At 40.5% G+C, this 13,084-nt stretch overlaps 1 non-coding gene across 1 annotated transcript; it reads right to left on the bottom strand.

Moving 5' to 3' along the window:
• Positions 1 to 11,541: 11,541 nt before the first annotated feature.
• On the bottom strand, positions 11,542 to 11,648 carry LOC145049074 (small nucleolar RNA R71). Its single transcript, XR_013683192.1, has one exon. It is a non-coding gene; the product is annotated as a small nucleolar RNA R71 (small nucleolar RNA).
• Between the last annotated feature and the right edge of the window lie 1,436 nt (positions 11,649 to 13,084).

The following is a 13,084-nucleotide window of genomic DNA, read 5'->3' as shown; positions in this document are numbered from 1 at the left end:
TCAGCTTGGGTTGCAGCTAGCTCTTAATATAGAGTCTCATTGTCCCTCATAGCTCTCCCATGAACAGCCTCAAGATGGTGGATATGGTCCGTGTTAGCGTTGTTGTCTGCATCATTCTCCACCGTTTGTTGAATGGTTGCTACTACCATTTCAGTATTGCGATCCATTCAGAGAACCAATATAGGGTGAATTGTGTTGGCTGAGCCTCCCTCGCTCAAGTCATAGAATCTGCGGTCTCCATTGTATGGTGGGTGTCACACCCCCGAACCAGGCGGCGGAAACGTTCGGGAGCTGTCGTGACTCAATTGAATACCATAACATTGAATATATATGAAACGTAACAACATTCGTCACCATGCATTAATATAGTACAACCAGTAAAGTTTACATGAAGTACATTGTTTAAACATTACATTTCCAAAAATAAATTGTTCAGTTCGTTAACAAATAAACTGCAAGCCATCACTGAGTACGATTTCCTTCGACTCACTGGTTCCCTGAGAATACAAGTATTTAGAAAAACGTCAACATGTGAAATGTTGGTGAGTTCATAAGCGGTATTTGAAGAAAAACAATGTTTCGTATCGTTTGAAAACCACCAGAAAATCCGATATTTTCTGAAAAGAAAAGCTTTTGAAAACGTTTGTGAAGATCCATAGGTATGCTTGTTTGTTTCTATACTTGTAAAAAAAAAAAAAATTGGTCATTGAAGTTGTATGCATTTCGAATATGTATGTATTGAAAAACCCTAGGAAAACCCGATGTTTTCCTAATTCTTTGAATTCCATGAAGTTACATTGAAACCATTGCATAGCGTGTAGTGTCAGTCCCAGGCGACGTTGGATTATTTTTGAGCATGATTAATTGCTACAAACACGCATTACACAAACGACCAGTTTATAGCTATACTAACGATCCCGTAGGCGTCGTCCGTACTAATCACGTTATCCAATCGCCCTGACTACGTGTAGTCCCATATCCGAAGAGAAAGAGGACACGAAGGCCCCGATGACTCCATTAACCGGTTGGGGATAAAAAAATGTACGAGGGGTCCCAGACCCGCCTCACATGAAATGTCGACTTTACTAGCAATACCAAAGGACCCTTGGGGACCAGTAGTATACAAGCCATTGAAAGTCCTTTTACGTCGTGTTAGATCGGTAAAACCCAACACTTCGTAAGATAGAGGTCTTCGGGCCTTAAGATCAGGTCATTGGGCTAGCTAGGCCCAACAAACAAGATTTTACACTTTTGGGGCCCAAAGATGGTGCGTAGACGTCTGTGCACACTCGAATGTATATTGAATTCCCAAACGTTACTTGTATGAATCGTAGTGTCGTCGTGTTAGTAGTTTCAGATTTTTATTGGTTCGAGACCGAACCAATTCGTTTAACAACGACTTTTGGTATTGTTGTGTATTGTATTTCGTCGATAGTCGCGATGCCATTATTTGATCAAATTGCGTGTATTGAATTAGCCTTGGAAGTTTTCTGTTTTCAGCCTCTCATTGTTTGTAAAATTTACTTTTTCAACCCTTTAATTAAATAACTTTCCGGTTTGATCCTTAAATCATTTTTCTTGACATTTTAACACCAAAAATTATTGAAATTGATATTTTTCAGCATATTTTTCAATGAAAACAGTTTTAGTCCCTGAAATTGCAGTTTTCTCGGTAATAGCCCTTCTTTTTTGCAACTTTGACAATTTTGGCCCAAATTGTAAAATTTTTGCAACTTTGGTCCTTTTTAAATTTAAAAAGCATTTTTAACCTTTGAAAAGGACTTGGAACACTAATAGTCCACTGTTTTACAGAAAAACACAGTTTTGGCCCTCCAAAACAGAAAATTTCGCATAATGGGCCTTATTGGGCCGAAAATGTCATTTTTAGCCCATTAAGCTTGGAATTTATGTTTTTAATCCTCCAACATGTATATTTTCAGAAAATACATTTATGAAAACTGTTTTGACTCATCTCCATCATCAGATTTCGAAATATTTCAATTTGGGCCCTTTAACTTTATATTTTTAGCATTTTATGTCCAAAAATTGAGTTTTTAGCCCAAAGAAAATGTTGCTAAGCCATTTAGCTATTTTTTCTTGGAACACTTTGTATGTAGAAATATACTTGATGCTAATATCATTTCACACAAGGTATATCTTGGTTTTGAGGGGTTTTATGGCTAGATCCAACATTATAACACACAACAACACACATATAAGCATGGAAATCATACAAGGCATACAAAACACATATAGATCTACACTTTCACTTGTATTCCCCCCCCCCTCCCCCACAAAACTCATAAAAACAGAAAATAGGGGGTATGAAGCTCACCTTGTTTGAAGCTTTCGGTTTTTGAAGAAAAGATGGAAGAAAAATGAAGTGATTTTCGGCCTTAGCACCTTTCCTTGGTAGATCTCGAGTTTGGTGACTTCTAAGGTGCATGATCACAAGTTGGAATAGATTTAGAAGAGGTTTTTGATGGAATGAAGTAGCTAGATCATGGATATAAGTAGAAACTTACCTAAGATGATGATTAACTTGAAAGATCCTCTTGAAAGCTTCTAAATTTCGAGATTTTTGAGTGGAGAGGGAGGAGTGTTCTTGAGGGAGTTTGAGAGATTTTTGTGAATGTGTGTGTGTTTGAGATGGCCGAGAGTGAGAGAGAGAAGAGAAGAAGTGATCTTTGAAGTGATACTTGCATGGAGGTATGTGATATCTTGCATGGAAATCCTTTGGTTAATAGTGAGGTGGCATTAGAAAGTCAAACCTTCCTCTTGGGCTTGATTTGGGCCGAAAACATGGAAGGAAAAAGGAAAATTTGGGCTTTTTGCTCCTAAGCCTAATATTAGAGTTAGTTTGGGTGAGTTTTAACATAAAAGAATATAGTATGATTTTTCCATTTTTGTTGGACTAGTTTAGGGTATTCATGGATCAAGGCTTTTAATTCATTTCATTCTAGGCCCAATATGGCCCAAAATGTTAAAATAAATTAGTGTGGGTCCAATTAGAGCCCAATTAGGGTTCTAAGCCCATGATAGTCTAATTGGAAGCTTATTGGTCCATTTGGATCCAATAAGGAAGTCCTAGTCCAAAATGGACTAAAACAAGGACTTCTAGGGTCTCCAATTGTTTGATGACTATTTGTAGTACTTGTATGATGTATTTGATTGAAGTTTTTGATGTCATAATAGTAGGTGTCAACCATGTTCTTAAGTTTTTGATTCACATTAACTTGAGTGTATAGATTACAAGACACAAAATTTCCCAGTTGTGACATCATCCCCCCGTTAGAGGGAATTTCGTCCCGAAATTCTGTTTGAAAGCTAGATTTGAGAATGCTAGAATAGGTGAGGGTACTTTTGTTTCATTTGATCTTCGCGTTCCCACGTGAATTCTGGCCCACGCTTTGCGTTCCACCGTACCTTCACGATCGGGATGCGACTCTGCTTAGTACGCTTCACCTCCCTGTCCATGATTTCGATTGGTTCTTCGACGAACAAGAGATTCTCATTGATTTCGATTTCATCAAGAGGAATGACAAGGGTTTCATCTGATAGGCACTTCTTCAGGTTAGAGACATGAAACACGGGGTGTACACCGTTTAGCTCCGCGGGTAGTTGTAGTCTGTAGGCTACTGGACCTATTCGGGCGACGATTTCGAAAGGTCCAATGTATCGCGGGTTCAGCTTTCCCCGTTTTCCGAAACGTATAACCCCTTTCCAGGGTGAAACTTTCAACAGTACTCGATCACCGACCTGGAATTCTAAGGGCTTTCGCCGTTGGTCGGCGTAGCTCTTTTGTCGGTCACGCGATGCTTACAATCGAGCTCTGATTTGGACAATCTTTTCTGTGGTTTCGTGAATGATCTCTGGTCCCGTTAGTGCCCTGTCCGACGTATGTGTTCTTGCTAGCTGGGTATCACCTACTTCAGCCCAACATAACGGTGATCTACATTTACGCCCGTACAGTGCTTCGAAAGGAGCCACCTTGATGCTCGAATGGTAACTATTGTTATATGAGAACTCAATCAATGGTAGGTGGGTATCCCAAGACTTCCCAAAGTCTATCACACATGCACGAAGCATGTCTTCAAGTGTTTGAATGGTTCGTTCACTTTGACCGTCCGTTTGTGGGTGATACGCGGTGCTCATGTCGAGATGAGTTCCCATTGCCTTGTGGAGTGATTGCCAAAAGCGCGATGTGAACCTACTGTCCCTATCCGAGATAATAGATTTTGGCACTCCATGGAGTCTTACGATTTCTCGTAGGTACAAAAGCGTCAGTCTCTCCATCTTGTAGGATTCTTTGATTGGCAGGAAATGGGTAGATTTCGTCAGTCGGTCGATTATTACCCATATGGTGTCCAGTCCGTCCGACGTCTTGGGTAGCTTGGTCACGAAATCCATAGAAATCCCCTCCCTAAATCCTCCGATTTTTGGGACCCAAATACGGTTCATGATGTAGTATACCCCATTCTCTCTTGCTTCTAGGTTCTTTTCCATCCCGCGCAATGCCTCGCTAGCTCTATTTTCTGTTTTCATAGCCTCCGACTGGACTGATGCAATTTGAGTGGCCAGATGAGATTGAATGGTTATCGAGTGCGTTTTCGTACGACGATTAGAGTACTCCTTCCGACTTAATGCATCAGCTACCACGTTGGCCTTGCCTGGATGGTACTTGATCTCGCATTCATAGTCGTTTAGCAATTCCACCCATCTTCGTTGTCTCATGTTCAGCTCCTTCTGATTCAAGATGTGCTGGAGGCTCTTGTGGTCTGTGAAGATGGTGCACTTTGTACCGTACAGGTAGTGCCTCCAAATTTTCAGAGCGAAGACCACGGCTCCCAGTTCTAGGTCATGGGTCGTGTAATTTACTTCGTGCGTCTTTAGTTGGCGGGATGCATATGCTATCACTCTTCCACGTTGCATGAGAACGCAACCTAAGCCCTGATTCGACGTGTCACAGTAGACCACAAAATCTTCCGTTCCTTCAGGTAGAGATAGTACAGGAGCGCTACAGAGAGCTTGCTTCAAGGTTCGAAACGCAATCTCTTGTCGGTCTGTCCATTTGAATGGCACGCCCTTTTGCGTAAGCAAGGTAAGCGGCTTGGCAATCTTAGAGAAGTTTTGGATGAATCTCCTATAGTAGCCTGCTAGGCCTAAGAACTGAAGAATTTTTGTGGGCGTGGTCGGAGTTGCCCATCCTTCCACAGCTTTGACCTTAGAGGGATCCACATGAATTCCGTCTTGGCTAACTACGTGGCCTAGGAAATTCACACTCCGGAGCCAGAACTCACACTTAGAGAGTTTGGCGTAAAGCTTTTCCGTTCGCAGAGTTTCTAGGACTTGTCGGAGATGTTGGCCATGCTCCTCTTTGCTTCGAGAATAGACGAGGATGTCATCGATAAACACAATGACGAAGTTGTCAAGGAACGGTCGACAGATTCGATTCATTAGGTCCATAAATGCGGCAGGTGCATTTGTTAGACCGAAGGGCATTACGACGAATTCATAATGTCCGTAGCGGGTTCGGAAAGCGGTTTTAGGAATATCCTCTTCCCGGACTTTGAGTTGGTGGTATCCGGACCGTAGATCTATTTTAGAAAAATAACTAGCTCCTTGGAGCTGGTCGAATAGATCATCGATTCGTGGGAGTGGGTAGCGGTTTTTAACAGTGAGTTTATTTAACTCTCTGTAATCGATGCACATTCTGAAAGATCCGTCCTTCTTTTTGACAAAGAGCACCGGAGCTCCCCATGGCGAGTAGCTAGGTCGGATAAATCCCTTGTCCAGAAGCTCACTGAGTTGGCTGGACAATTCCTGCATTTCATCAGGAGCCAACCGATATGGTGATTTAGCTTGAGTGTATAGCACTGGAGCTCCCCGAAGCAAGTCCCGAGATCCCGAAGATCCTGAGAAGTACGGTTCCCGAGCCGAAGCTCTGTCCGCGAGAAGTTCGATTTTTGTGAAGATCTTCCAGATCTGCTGAGGATTACTACTTCTGCAAGTCGTAGTGCTGTCCGATCATCTTCTGATCAAGTGAGTGTATACTACCTTTCATAAACACGATAATAATACAAGTATGGTTTGAGTGTATTAAGTATATTGTTGTTTATATGTGTGAATGTGTATTCACTTTCTTCTATCTTATAGATCTGATTATTTCTCTATGAAATACGTGTTGTGTGTGTGTGTGCCTCATCTGTTATGTGGATTATGTACTGATTAAATCATGTTATACAGGTTTTTAAACTATGTATAAAAATGTATATTTTTATCTACTAATATGATGGGTATAACATGGGTAGATAGTTGGTGTGTAATAAACAGATGAGAGGCCTCGTTGTTGTTTGATTTAGTCATCTACCGGAGTTTAGATGACGACCACGGACTTTTCTAGACAGTCTTGTGGAAACATTAGCAGGTTCGCCACTTGTAGGTGTTAATGAACTTGGGTGTTCATTCGTTGTACTGCATCCCCCTCATGGTTGCCTTATTTGACTTATATTGCTGACGAACCCCCGAAGCATGTGTTGTCGCCCCGATGAAATATTCTTAGACTAGGTCCCTTATGTTAGTTGTTTTAGGGACATAAAGTGAGAATAATGGGAATGGGTAATTGGTTTATTGTTGGTTGGTGGAAATTAAATATAATTATTTATTGTGGGTTGAAAACCCTATATGCTCACCAGGCTCCCAAGCCTGACCCACTCAGTTTTATTTGTATTACAGGAAGTGACGCAAGGGCATGAGATGGATGAGCCATCAAGTTGTTTTGTTTACAAGTCTGTATATGTATATATAAGATGAATGACTTGTAATGTTATCATTTATGCTTATTGGTCTGTATCGGAACATGACACCCCGAGTTTTGATTATATAATGAAAATACATTTCTTTTATGAAATGCTTTGGTAAACATTGTTTTATCATGTTTTGTTTTTGGGAACAAATTCCGCAACTCTTTCAAATCAAAAGGATTTACTCTGAAATTATTTAAAAGCATAAATGGAAATCGGTCTTTTCTGGCCGAGATTTTGGGGATGTCACAGTTGGTATCAGAGCATTAGTTTAAGCGAACTAGGAATTTGTAGGATTTCTAGACTTAAACTTAGAATGCTAAGTGAAATTTTGAGATGTGTGTCTGTTATGTTTTAGACACGAGCACTAGTTTATTTTAGGAAAGTTTCCTAAAATGCTTTATGTGCTAAATGTTATATGTTGCCATATATGATATTATTTGTTCGGATCTATGGTCTGTTGCCGACCAGATCTAGAAACCTTATGTGTGTAGGATTCTAAGCGTACGTCTACGATATTAGAACTAGCATGTAAACGTTTCGGAGCGATAAGGATGATTTGAATATCTATCGTGAATGAGGATCTAATTTCAGCTTATTCAGTGTGTAGATCAAAATGGTGAGAACAAGAAGTAGAGTTGGAAATGCTGATGAAAACAGGAATCAACCACCAGTGATTGAACAAGTACCTGTCGTAGCAGCACCACCTGAGCCAATAACCATGGCTGGTGTGCAAATGATGATTCAGACGATGTTGGATCATCAGATGGATGAAACTTGGTGGTTGCTTCAACAGAATCATGAAGAACTGTTAATCCGTGTGGAAGAGCCCGAATTAAATGAAGGGCACTCGGAAGGTGGAAACTTCAGTGGGTCTGTTGGTCAAGCCAACCCACCGATAGTTAGGCAAAACAACCATGATGGAAGGAATGATGGAATGGGATGCAAGTACAAGCACTTTCTAACTTGCAAACCATCGACCTTCAATGGAAAGGAGGATCCGATTGGAGTTATGGATTGGATCTCCGAAATGGAATTAGCCTTCATGACTTGTGGCTGCAGAGGCAAGTTGCAAACTATCTATGCAGTGCGTCAATTCCGAGGTGGAGCCGTTCGTTAGTGGACACTCTAGGGAAGACGTTGAGCCCTAATGAGCCACTGCAATTGACATGGGCAGAGTTCTTGGTGCAGTTCAAATGCAAGTTCTGCTCGGCTCAAAATCTGTTGGAATTAGAGAACAAGTTTCTGACATTGACGAAAGGCAGCATGTCAGTTGATGAATACACCAATAACTTCACTGATAAGATGGAGTTTGCCTTGTGTATCGTCCCAGACGAGTTGACAAAGGTTGACCGATACACAAAAGGACTCCCATGGGAGTACGAGGTGCCAGTACGTCAGGCACATACTTTAGAGGCAGCTATCTGGGCTGCCAAGTCTGTTGAGAACATGATTAAGGGGAGAACCACCGACAAGGTTGAGGTTGGTGAGAAAAGAAAGTTTGAGGGAACATCTGGTTCCGGTAAGAAAAGCAAATTTTTGAAATCTGATTCGAAAAAGTTTGGTGGAGGAAAAGGAGGCGAAGCGAAGTGGTGTGATAAGTGTAAGAAGAAGCACTTTGGGAAATGTAGCGAGGATGTAACCTGCTACAAGTGTGGAAAAATTGGGCATTTTGCCAATGAGTGTCCGAGCAACAAAAGGATGTGTTTTGGTTGTAATGAAGAGGGGCACATTTTGAAAGACTGTCCGAAGAAGAAGGGGGCAGCAAAGCCCAACATTTCACCAAAGCCGAAGACGAGAGCCTTCCAGATGACACTTGAGGCCGCGAAAGATGAAGCTGATGTCGCTTCAGGTACCTTTCTCGTAAACGAACTTTGTTTGATTCTGGAGCCAACTACTCCTTTATTTCGCATGAGTTTGGTAGAAAAATAGCTTTGCCTGTTGATAGACTAGATAATGCTTTATTAGTCGAAGTTGCTAGTGGAAAGTTTGTACCTGTTAGCCATCGTATGAGAAACATCTTAATCGACCTTAATGGGAATAAGTTTCACGAGGGATTATTGCCTATCGAACTTAATGGTTTCGACATCGTGTTGGGAATGGATTGGCTTAGCGCCAATGATGCGGAAATATTGTGCAAGAAGAAGATAGTTAAAGTAAACCCGCCTGGGAAGGATTCGTTTATGGTGTATGGGGACAAACGGCGAGTGAATTCTGGAATCATTTCCCTAATGAAAGCCAGAAGGTGTTTGACCAAGGGATGTACATCATATTTAGCATTCGTGATTGATGCTAAGAAGAAAAAGAAGGTGATGAAGAGTATTCCAGTGGTGTGTGAGTATCCGGAAGTATTTCCCGAAGATCTTCCTGGATTACTGATATGTGCATAATTGGTTCATATTAAGTATACATTATTATTCATTTATTAGCCAAATTATTGCATATTATGGACAAAAGATACTTAAAAGTGTTTAAATTATATTTTCAGTCCAAAGATGAAGCTCGGAAGCGAAAGGAAGCGGGAGAAACAGTTAGAAGATCGAGGATGAAATAAAGAAGAAAAACACTAAAATTAGCACTGACTCGGCGAGTCAGATCGACTACTCGGCGAGTCCAATCGAAGAATCGAGAAGATAATGACTCAGGATCGTAGAGAGTTATCACAATACGGGGAATGTGAGAGGGACTCGATGAGTCACCACCTGACTCGACGAGTCGGTTCATATATTTATAGATAATTCCTCAGATCGATAGAGAAGAGTTCTGGAACGATTCAGAAGTGCTTTGCTGCAATTGAGAAGCCAGAGAAACCCTAGAAGACGACAAAAGAAGCTAGAATTCAATTCCGGAGAGTAATTGAGGCAAAATTTCATCATTCCACTTATTCTTTTGTTTTATCATTATGGTTAAGCAATTTGACTTTGTTTGTTTGCTGTTATTTACTTCAATTATAAGCTAAAACCTTTAGACTTCTGTTTGGGGATACAAAGTTGACAATATGGTTTGATTGATTGGTAGGATTAATTTCAAGTTGGTGAATTTTGTTATTTTAGCTTGCTAAAGAACCTTGTGTGTGAATAATAATTAATTTTCTGTTAATAGGAAGATAATTGATTAGCATGAACATCTATTAATTATTAACCTCATATGCTATGTGATCGCTATGCTATATGTCTAGGATTAATGAATATGAAACTAGAATTAATAAGAAAATTGAGTAAGTTCATGTGCAAGCTTGTAAGATGACCATCAAACAAGAAGTTGATTAAAAGAATAATTTAGTTAACTATTGCAAGTCTAACTTAACCCGAATAATTAATCTAGTGAATTTAATTAAATTAGACAATTGGCCACTGTTTAAGTTAGTTTATTTGCTAAGGATTAGGGTAGTGAATACGAATCTAATCACTTGAATCGGTAACCAACGAAAGAATTAATCCATTGCACCATTACCTTGAAATCAACCATAGAGTCAACCAAGTTGAACTAAACAGAAGTTCCTTTCCAATTATTGAATCTAGTTAAGTCTTTATTTTCTAGTTCTTAAATTAGTAATAGTTAGTAAGTTTCTAGTCTTTTAAAACTAGAGAAAACCCCTACTTATTAATTAACTTAGATAAAATTAGTTTTTAGTTTTAATTTGCCGTTCCCTGTGATCGATACCCTGCTTATTTAGCTATACCACAATTGATAGGTTCACTGCCTTTTGTGTGTTATTTAATAATTAAAGTAGGTTTAAAACTAAGTTAGTTTGCACACATGAAGTTTTTGGCGCCGTTGCCGGGGAACGGTTCTAAAATTAATATTAAATTCTAGTTTAATCGATCCTTTGTGTGGGATTTATCTTACACAAAGTTATTTACAAAGTAATTCAGTAAGTAGAATTAGTTTCAATAAAATTCTGTTTTTAGGATAACTAGAAAAATTTTCAGTTTTTTGCCTTGAACTCGCCGAGTGCATTCGAGCGGACTCGGCGAGTACATCGCTGTTTCAGTTTTAATTTTTTTTCGTTTTTGTTCTTTTTACGCGTTTTGTTTCTTTTGTTTTCTTTGTTTATAGTTGTTTCATGACCCGAGGATCTGATACACCTTTGGTCCCCCCTCTTGAAGACCCAGAATCCACACTAAGGAAGACCAAGGGCAAAGCCGTTGGAGAAACCACATCTTCAAAGAACTCACCACTCAAGAACTTAAAGTCCGTTTTCCGCAAGAAAAAGAGCAGCAAATCAGGAGCATCCAGTGCCTCGTTGACAATTGAAGAGCCAATTCAAGAAGATATCGAGTACGAGACCGAGGAAGAAGAAAATCATACTTATGAGCACGAAACCGATTCCGAATAAGAGTTAGCTATCACGATGGCTAACATTGATGAAATCCCCATGGGGGAATGGAAGAAAAGGATGCGTGATGACATCGGGCCGGGACTCGTGCAACCCGCAATTCCCGTGACCGCGACTTTCGAACTAAAAGGCCATATTCTCGCCTAACTCAAGGAGATTCCTTTTTACGGGAAGGATCACGAAGACGCTTACAAGCACTTGGACGAAGTGAATGATGTGGCCGATTACTTCAACGTACCGAATGTTCCACGCGAGACCCAGCTTCTTCGCATGCTCCCTGTCACATTTAAAGGAGCTGCAAAAGATTGGTTAAAGTCACTTCCTCCCGGATCGGTCACCACATGGGCCAAGATGAAAGAAGAGTTCATATACCATTTCTGTCCGCCCTCCAAGATAGCCAAGCTAAAGAAAGCCATTGCAAACTTCGAGCAACAACCCGGAGAATCTCTTTATGAAGCTTGGGAAAGGTACAAGAGCCTACTTAGAAATTGCCCACACCATGACCTTAATAGCCAACAAGAGGTCTCCATCTTCTATGATGGAGTCAATGTCACCACGAGGCAATTGCTTGATTCTCAAGGCCCGCTCACAAAGAAGGCGCCCCCGGCAATTAAAGAATTAATTGAAGAATGACAAAAATGGATCAAACAATCCATGCTATGAGGGTGGGATGCGACAATTGTAGAGGGCCCCATCTCACAAAGGATTGTGATTTGGATGAAAATGGAAATAAGAGAGCTCAAGTCTTCTATTCAAGTGGCGATCGATATGATGAAAATTGGCGGAAACCTAAGAAGGAATGGTTACCATAAGAAGAGTATAAGAAGGCAAAGGAGGAGAAATACAAGCAGAAGGAGAGGGGACTATACCAAAAGGAAGAACTGGTAGAAAAGAAAGCCGATTTAGAAGAGTTATTCACTAGATTCATAGCCGCGTCCGAAAAAAGACACAGTGATCACGATGCTGCCATACACGAGACCGGAAACATGCTAAGGAATCAGCAAGCATCAATTCTCAACATTGAGAAACAGCTGGGGCAGCTTGCGCATCAAGTGAATGATAGAAGACCGGGTCAACTTCCAAGTAACACCGAACCCAATCCAAGAATGGAGAATGTAAGTGTGATAACCTCCAGCAGTGAAGAAACATTTACAGAAGCACTGAGAACCTCCAAGAAGAAGGCAGAAAAGATAGAAGAATCGGACCCAGCAAAACCCGATCCGACTCGCCGAGTCGCTCCATTGGACTCGACGAGTCCAATCGTAAATGAGAAAAATGTCAGTTCTTTGAAGCCTTATAATCCTCCTCTGCCATACCCAACCAAAGCCATGCCTGCAGAAAAATTAGAAGCATACAGAACCTTCATGAAGCATGTTAATGCTTTACAAGTTAATGTGCCATTTGTGGAAACAATGCTCCAAACACCTAAGTACTTCAACTTGCTTAAGGGCCTTTTTGCTGCTAGGAAAGATTTGGCTGAAGTCGCGGAAATATTGATGAATGAGCTACCTAAAAAGAAGGGTGATCCGGGAAATATTGTAATTCCGTGCCAATTTGGTAATGAAGTTTTCACCCGAGCATTAGCTGATTCGGGGGCAAGCATCAATCTGATGCCTTTGTCATACTTTAAGAAGTTGAATTTAACAGAACAAAGGCCGTTGAATATGAAGATCCATTTGGCGGACAAGACGATAATTCATCCACAAGGCGTGTGTGAGGATCTCCATATATAAGTTGACAAGTTTATTTTGGGGAGATCATTCTTGAACACCGCGTGTGCTTTAATTGATATATGTGAGTCTACATTGACCTTAAGGGTGGGCGATGAATCTGTAATGTTTAAAGCTATTCCAGAAGCCAAACAAGGAGAAGAAAAGAATGAAGACATCTCATTTATCCAATTGGATGATGAGATATTACAAAAAGATCTTGAACTTTTGCT

Source organism: Lactuca serriola, chromosome 4, assembly GCF_051521515.1.
Source record: "Lactuca serriola cultivar US96UC23 chromosome 4, Lser_US96UC23_V15, whole genome shotgun sequence".
NCBI lineage: Eukaryota > Viridiplantae > Streptophyta > Magnoliopsida > Asterales > Asteraceae > Lactuca > Lactuca serriola.
The sequence above is the reverse complement of the archived record's forward strand: the minus strand, read 5'-3'. Positions and strand labels throughout refer to the sequence as shown.